The sequence below is a fragment of the Triticum urartu genome, chromosome 7A (assembly GCF_056163025.1).
Source record: "Triticum urartu cultivar PI428250 chromosome 7A, HENAU_Tu73, whole genome shotgun sequence".
Taxonomy (NCBI): Eukaryota; Viridiplantae; Streptophyta; class Magnoliopsida; order Poales; family Poaceae; genus Triticum; species Triticum urartu.
This window is the reverse complement of record NC_141879.1, coordinates 662,316,160-662,324,550: the sequence shown is the minus strand read 5'-3', so window position 1 is coordinate 662,324,550 and position 8,391 is coordinate 662,316,160. Positions and strand designations below refer to the sequence as shown.

The window sequence follows — 8,391 nt, the reverse complement described above, 5'->3', positions numbered from 1 at the left end:
GAGGGCTTCCCCAGAGTGCTCCCTGGCATGGCACTCTTCTGCCATTACTTCTACCCTTGCGTCCAGCCAGGAGGCGCCATCTCTGGCTGCGTCACCTAGATCCTGAGGACCCAGGAGAAGGGCACATACCCGAACGGTGCTCAGAAGGAGAGGTGGGAGGAATGGCGGGGCCGATGGTGCTGGATTAAGGAGGAAAACCCGCAAGAGTTCTGTCGGGTCCGTAGGAAGCCGCCGGTCCGCGGCAAGGACTGGAGCGATGTCGACGCCAATGACAAGAAGCTCACGGTCGCCACCACCAGGATCCATCGCCTCACCTTGGCTGGGCTCACTCTTGAGATGATTGGGGCTGACTTCATCCGCCGTTGAATCGCCCCGCTGCACAACAAGGGGAGGCCGGCCTGGGATTTTAGGAACGCGGCTGACATCATGAGGCTCCGCCCTGGCCTGAAGCACACAATTTCACGATGCTGGGGCATGCCCATTTTTTCCAGAGGCTCTTCCAGATCAAGGTGAATGAAGACGGCGGGGTCGAGAGGACCGGAAAGGCCGAGAAGGCCGAGAAGGCCGGCAAGGCCGAGAAGGCTGAGAAGGCCGGCAAGGCCGTCAAGGCCGGCGGCTCTCTGTTTGGGTCGCCAGCGGGAGTGGTCCCGTTGAGCAACAACTCTCGCTAGACCAACATCATTTCCATGATGTCGGACTTCAACGCGCACAGCCTGGATCCAAGCTGGGCCGAGCTAGAAGCAGAACGGGTGCAGGAGTTCTTCGACAACCTGTCGGAGAGGTACATTCGTGATGAGTCTCTACTTATCCGTGACACCACCAAGGCGGAGTTGGCATACATTGCCGCCAGGGCGGAGGAGGCGGCACTCGCCAGGGAGGCCGGCAGTGTCGTCACCATGGAGGATGAGGCTGACACGGCCGTAGAAGAGAAAGAGCTCGCCGAATGGGCGGGGTCTGCCGGAGAGGCCAGCGGCGCCGGCGCCCCCCCCCTTGTTGAAGACGCGGCCGAGGAGTCAACCGAAGAGGAGACCGGGGCAGATGACCCCCCCCCCCCCCGGGGCCTCGGGGAGAAAACGTGTCCTACTGCGGGCTAGCTCCGGCGAGCTGGTCCGGCCCGGCAGGACCACGCAGAGACAACAGGCCCAGGCGCAGCCCGGGCGCCAAACGAGGGCCGCGGTAGCGAAGAAGAAGGCAGCGGCCGCCGCCTCTTCCTCGTCCAAGCAGCGCAGGGCCCCATCCCCCTCTCCTTCCCCTTCGGACAGCGATCCGGAGGCCGATTTCGACCTCGGGTCCTTCAGCCCGAAGAGGAAGAGGAGACCAGAGGAGGAGGAGGAGTAAGCACCTCGCCCTTTATCATTTCTGACTCTCAGCCCGTGCTGTTTCTCCTGTCTTGATCTTGTCTTTGCAGGGAGATGGAGACGCTGGCCTAGAGGGCGGTGAATAGGGCCAAGGCCTTGATAGGTGGCAAGCCCCCGGCGAGCACTTCACGCACACCGGAGGTGGTGGAGATCAGTCCAGACGGCAGCCCTTGATGCAGCCCCCGCTTCAGGCCCCAACGTAAGTTCATTACTCACTCCTCGTCGACGGGCGTTGAGGCATGAATCCTTAGTGCTGACCTTGCCAGGATCGCAGGAGGAGAGTGGCAGTAGGAGGAGCCGCTGAGGGCCGCCCTCGACACGTCGCCCCCGTCGACCACACCGCCCAGAGGGGTGTCCCCGGCAAGGGCGAACACCGCCAAGCCCATGCACATGGAGAAGGAGGAGGAGTTAGGCACGGGCACTCGGGGTTCCATCCCGCCAACGGATGTTGGCGGGGAGGGGAGCACTTCTCTGCAGCACGGCACGGGTAAGCTGTCTGCCTTTCGTCCCTGTGTTTTTTCTCTCTTTTTTGTGTCTTGAACCTCGGCCTTGGCCTTGTTGCATTCTCCTTTCTGGTTTTCAAACCCTCCCTCGATGGACCAGGAGGATATCGACATCATCATTGGGGAGGTCACCAAGGACGCCGAAGCTGAGGCCGCCAAGATCGCGGCTGAGGAAGCCGTCAAGTCCGCCACCAAGGAGGCCGGAAAGGGGCCTGCCAGGTAGACCAGTGGGACCGCTGCCGAGGAGGCCGGCAAGGCCGCTGACGAGGAGACCGGCAAGGGGCCTGCTGGGGAGGCCTCCAAGGGGCCCACCGAGGAGGAGGTGGCCAATGACCAACATTCCCCCCCCCCTTGCAGCCCCTGCCCCGGGCAAGTACCTGGGGGTGGGCGATGACCTGTTCGTCTGCCTCCGAGGGACGGCGAGCACCAGAGCGCCAGCCGAAGGGGAGGTGTTCTATGATGAGGTGCTTGCCACCGCCGAGCTCCAGGTTGTCAACGAACCGAGCGCCGACGACGGTGATCCTAGGAGGAGCAGCTTCTTCGGGCCATGAGCGCCAACTTCCAGAAGCTCCAAGTGCTCCACCATGCCCGCCAGGACAAGGTGAAGTCCGGGATGGCGGTGGTGGATAAGGCGGAGGTGGATTTTTGGGGAGCGCGTCGCCTAGACGCAGGTCTGGTTCGCCGAGGCCCGGGAAGAGCTGAGGACTGCCCAGGATGAGCTGGATGAGCGCAAGCGAGATCTCATCCTGAAGCAGACCGACATCGAGAAGGTCCAAGAGGCGGCGAAGGAGCAGGCCACCAAGGATGAAGCCGCCCGGCAGCAACAGCAAGCTCTGCTGGACAGCCAGGAGGTAGACCTCGTTGCACGTGAGCGGGCGCTTGCCGCCACGCTCCGTGCAAGGACGAGGAGGTTGGGAAGATTGTTGCGTAGTGGACCCAAGAGCTGGAGCAGAAGCACAAGGACACACTCAGTGCTCTGGCTCTGGACCACGTCAACAAGGTGAAGGAGCTGGAGCTGGAGAGGGAGGAGCTGAAGAAGAAGATCTTGGGGCTGACGGAGGAGAGGGACACGGCAAACCGCACTCTGGCGGATGCGCAGGTCGCCATCTCTGACAAGGCCAAGCTGCTCTCTGAGGCCAACGACTCCATCAATGACCTGAAGCTGAAGCTGGACGACTTGAAGGGGAAGCTTTCAAAGGCCGGGGCTCGTGAGGAGACCCTAAACAAGGCCCTGGAGGACGAGAAGCGGCTGCGGAGCAATGACGCCGCCGAGCACAAGGATTATGCAAAGGGCGTAAACCTCTGGATCAGCCGCCTCGTCAACGTCGCCGGGAGGATCTCCGCGAAGCTAGTGGTCATGGGCATGCTAGATGTCAGGTACTCCCAAGAGCCAAACGTGAGCCCCAATGCCAGGCTGACCCTGTTCTTCGAGGGCGTCCTCGGCGCCCTGGAGCAGCTTTGCGCCAATCGAGAAGTTTATCTGGCAAATGAGTCCCGGAGGCTCTGCCAGGGCGCCCTGAGCAAGGTGCTCACCAAGGTGGCGTTCTGGAACCCCAGCGTCGACTTCCCCGACGCGCTGGAGAGTTTGCCAAAGGGTACGGACCTCGCGGCGCTCGAAGAGCGTATCGAGACAATCATCAACTGTGTCGACGATGTCAAGAGGATGGAGGGCCAGCGCCGGGACTAGGCACCCCATTTCCCATCGCCGCTGCGAGTTCATGACCAAGACAAATTTATCTTAAGTTAGAACCGCAGCAACTATTGATGTAACATTACCCTGCAGTACTTTTAAATGAAGCAAGCTATCTTCCTGTTCGATCTTTTCTTGTATGTACACACCCCACGCTTAGTTGGATAGATTTGCCGGCGCGTAAACCCATGCTAATGCACTTTGAAGGATGGATCCTTAGCAGCCAGCCAGGGGGCGCTTGCTGCCGGCCAAGCCACCCTGCCGTTCTCAACGCGGCCGCTCAAACTGTTGAGCGGACTAGGAAAAAAACGAGGGTGTTGCCAATAGCGGAAGGGTTCCACCGCGTACAGGTTTTCCATACAAGGGGCAAGATTTTTCGAGGAGAATAACCTTATATTTAAAAAGGAATCGCTCAAGGTTTTGCATGACTTAGCTTTTTCGTTGCCATGCGGATGGCTATCGCGACTGCGGATGGCATCGCCTCGTCTGGCCGACGGCGCCAGGGCGTGGCAAATAGACGTAGCCTTCTTCTCTCGAGCCACCACGACGAAGGAGCCGATGAGTTGACTTCAAAACCAGATTTTCACAGCTTGCACCCCCTACCTGGCGCGCCAAAGATGTCGGGGAAATGACACATATGGGATCACGGGGAATCCCTACTACGGTTGACAGGGCGCGGGGCTGTTGAAAGAGCGGGATTAGAAGATCAACACGGGGGGATTTTTATCCAGGTTCGGGCCGCAAATGATGCGTAATACCCTAGTCCTGCTTTGGGGTGTTTATCTGGTGTTCTTGGACCAGCTACAAGGCGTGCAGGGTCCAAAAAGTCCGAATCCCTCCCCAGTACGCCTTGGGCTTCCTTTTATATGTCAAAGGGGCTGCCATAGCGGCACACAGGAGATGGAAAGTATCTACAGTGTACAAGTCTATCCCTGACATCGCGAGACAAAACGCATTTAATGCGTTGCCAACGTGCCCCCCTTGCTTTGTCGGGGACGACAAGGAAGCTCGTCTCGCCTGTCGCCGCCTCGCCTTGCTTCAACGCGCATCCAAGCTGACGAGGCATGCAGTGCCATGCTGGCTGGCTGGCTGCTACGCTGGTGCGGTGGCTGGGTCTTCACGAAGATCTGCATGCCACCACGCGGGTGCTTGCCTGGTTTGCCTAGAAGCTGCATGCTGCCACGTAGGTGTGCGCCTAGTTGGCAGGCTGGCTGCTGCATCGGAACTACCATGGGGCAGCGGAGCCTTGGTAGGTGTGGGCCTGGCTATGGCCCTGCAGATATCCCTGGCAAGGATCTTGCCGGGGTCCCGGCAAGGGTCTCGCCGGGTTTTTATGGTCGCCCCCGGCAAGGATCTTGCCGGGGGCCTTCGTCTTATGGTTCTTACCCAGTCTTGTAGGCCTCTGTTCATCACAAAGCTCTGCATGCCACCATGCAGGAGCCTCCCGAGCCTTGGTCCCAATGTTGATGATGGTGTCGGAACTCCTGGGCTCGAGGGCGGTGACCTTGCTGGCGTTGGGCAAGTTGCCCCGGCAAGGCTCTTGCCGGGGCCACGTAGGCCGCCCCAGCAAGGATCTTGCCGGGGGAAGCCCATCTTGTCCCTTTGCTCCTTGCGCCTCTGGCTTGGGCGCTGCTCTGATAGCCTTGTGTCTTCGCTCCCTCTTCTGCCCTGACAAGCGCGGTCGCAGGTGCGGCTACAACTGCCTGTGCACAAGTAAAGGGGTACAGAAGGCCGCTACTTTTGTACATCGATAGGCTGTTTTCCTCTCTTTTATACATGATGTTTGAACCATGACATATTGCTATAATATGAAAGCCATTGGCTCACTTTTTTACTTGGGGTACGATTATGACCACGGCATTGCAATTCTCTGGCTATGATCTGTGTCACTGTTATAATAATCTTAGTTCCACACATACTATGAACATGATTTTATATTTTTGTCCTTTTGGTCTCCAATTTTATTTGTTGCAGCAGATGCAAATGCGCTGGCCTTCATAATTCCGAGACCTAGAAATATACAAGTCAATGGGTGGTGGTTTATCGCTCATTCAACTGACGGTGGTCATTTGATGCTCATTCGCACGTACCAAATTGACCAAACCATTTCATCAAACCACATGCAGTACAATCCCTGGGGCGTTCGTGACTATGATGGCTATGGTTGCTTCGTGTTCGAGAAAGATCCCAGCTCCGTTGGGCCAGGCGTATTCAACTGGAGGCGGGTTTACAGCCTCGGTAACCACTCCATGTTCCTCGGGCTCAATTATCCGATCATCCAACCAATCATCGATCATATCACCGGCAATAATTACCATGCTATGCAACTTCTATTCGCTAGGGGGAACTGTGTTTATACATCGTACCATGGGTTTCATGAATCACCATATCCAGAGATTCATCGACACAGCTTGTTGTCAGATGATCTTCAGTGTGTGAAAGGCATCAAGCTTCCAAGCGATGAATGGCTTTTGCAAACCCGACATGCGGCGATGTGGTTCATGCCAATAGCAAATATGCACAACTTGATTCGTATTGATATCTAGACTGAGCCATGTATCCAGCTGCTCTAGCATGACCCTCTTTTATTCGATATTTTATACTGTAGTTAGTTTGAAGGATAGATACCTTTCAGGGATCTGGTGCATCCTAACTCACCTGTGTAGCATGTACTGATAAAGATGATGGAGATGTTGTGCAGAAGCCATTTATATCAATTAGGCTTCAAGTGCGTACTTGTTGGTGAAAGTGTTGTCCAATGGGAATTATATTTTGTATTACTCATGTATCCTACAAAGTCTGTCGCATAGCCTTGTAACTTCGTACTCCATTTCTAAATTTGTACTAGTACTAGTAGTCCTCTATACCGTATATTGCGCTACTCATACTACTACCTCCCTCCTAGTTTATTGGTCCCCTTCGTAATTTGTGTTAATTTTTGACCATAAATTAACTAACTAAATGTTAATGCATGTCACAAAAAATTATATCGTTGGATTCTCATTTAAACATAGTTTCCAATGGTATAATTTTTGGTGACATGCATTGACATTTTGTTAGTTAAACCTATGGTTAAAATGTGACACTAAATACGACTAGTAAGTAGTACTAGTATACGTCAGTCAAATTATTCATCATGTCCTAACATTGAATTGACGTGACAACACGCTGCGCGTGAGGTGACACAAGAGTCCCGGCAACGTGTTCGGTTCACCAAACTAATCCTCACCCCTCTCATAGTACAACAGCATTCTCCCATTCTCTACAAAATCACTCTCTCATTCTCTCCCGGTCTCCCCGCCTCCCATCTACCGCTTTGTTCCGATCCATTTGGTACGATGAGCCATGAGCTACTGGACCTGCTATACTTCATTGCAAGTAGTCAAAAGGAAGATGCTGAAAAAATTGATCTCAACAAGGATGCTCTTCAAGCTAGCCATATGAAGGAAGGAACCAGCGAGGCTGCTCTTGTGAGTATTCATCCCGTCGCCCTATATGATGATTTCGATCTTTATGGATTTTTTCAAGTCTTTAGAGTCTGCATGTAGTAATGAAGCCAATACCCCAGATTGTTAGGGTATTGTGGACTTTAGATTTGGCGTACCACTTATCTGTCATAATCTTTCATCATTTACTTAAAACAGTTGATTGATCATACATTGAGTACCATTTAAATGGAATTAATCGATGCAAGTCCAAGAAGGATTGGCCGATGCTGCCGGCTAGCGTCAAGTTCGATCCCACGGATCAGGAGCTGATAGAGCACCTTGAGGCCAAAGTGAGTGCTGACAGCGCGAGATCTCACCCTCTCATCGATTTGTTCATACCAACCATCGACAGCAAGCACGACATATGTACACCCATCCTATGAAACTTCCAGGTGAGACACCAATCGGCCGTCTACTTGCACAAACATATTCCTTTTTTATATCTCTATTTTTCTTTTTGACGCAAACCTAGTGAAGCAATTAAAATTTCATAGTTAATAAAAAGTGAAGCAAGTGACTGCAACATGCCAAAGATGTTATGAAAATGCCAACTACGTACCCTAAAACTTGTATTCGCCAATACTGCAGGTATCACACTGAATGGCCTAAGCAAGCATTTCTTCCAGCGCAACTCCAGGGCGTTCAGAAGGGGCACGCAGACGCTTCGCAAGATGCAGTCGGAGTGTGGCATGCACGCGATGTGGCACAAGATTGGCAATACCTTGCTGGTGATGGTTAACGACCGGCAGACGGGCAGCAAAAAGGTTCTGGTGCTGCACACTAGCAAGAACTTCGACCAACAGGGGACCAACTGGGTGATGCACCAGTACCACCTTGGGGACCTCAAGCAAGAGAAGGAGAGGGAGTTGGTCGTCTGTAAGATTTTCTACCAGACCAACACTAGGGCTAGGACTAAAAAGATTGTAAGTTAGTTTGGTATTGGTATACATGTACTACCTTGTCGTCTGCAAGTTGGTATTGATGTTAAGGGTCTTTTGGTATGAACTTGCATTTGCTTCCAACCATCATGTCGAGGGTCGACGTGGATATAAAGTTAAATCATTTGTTTCGAAACGAATTTTCAGGCACCGAATTTTTATTTAATGGGTAGCATAAGCACCTGCCATTCGAATTCCCAGCTCTCCAAGTTTTTCACATGTTTGAAGTACACATGGGATCCATCTGGTTTCAGAGGCTGATAGTTGGACGCAGCATGTCAGAACTGGGTTGTGGCATGCCAAGCCCAGCTGCAAATTGTTAAAAGAGAGGAGAGATAGATTTGGGCCTTCCAGAACAGTTAAGTGTCGCGACCTCGATTGCGTGAAGCGCCTCCCATGGACTAAAAAAAGTCC

The 8,391-nt window shown here is 53.7% G+C and overlaps 1 pseudogene; it reads left to right on the top strand.

Annotated features, from left to right (window-relative positions):
• Positions 1 to 6,889: 6,889 nt before the first annotated feature.
• On the top strand, positions 6,890 to 7,971 carry LOC147961183 (NAC domain-containing protein 75 pseudogene; annotated as a pseudogene).
• The last annotated feature ends 420 nt before the right edge of the window (positions 7,972 to 8,391 follow it).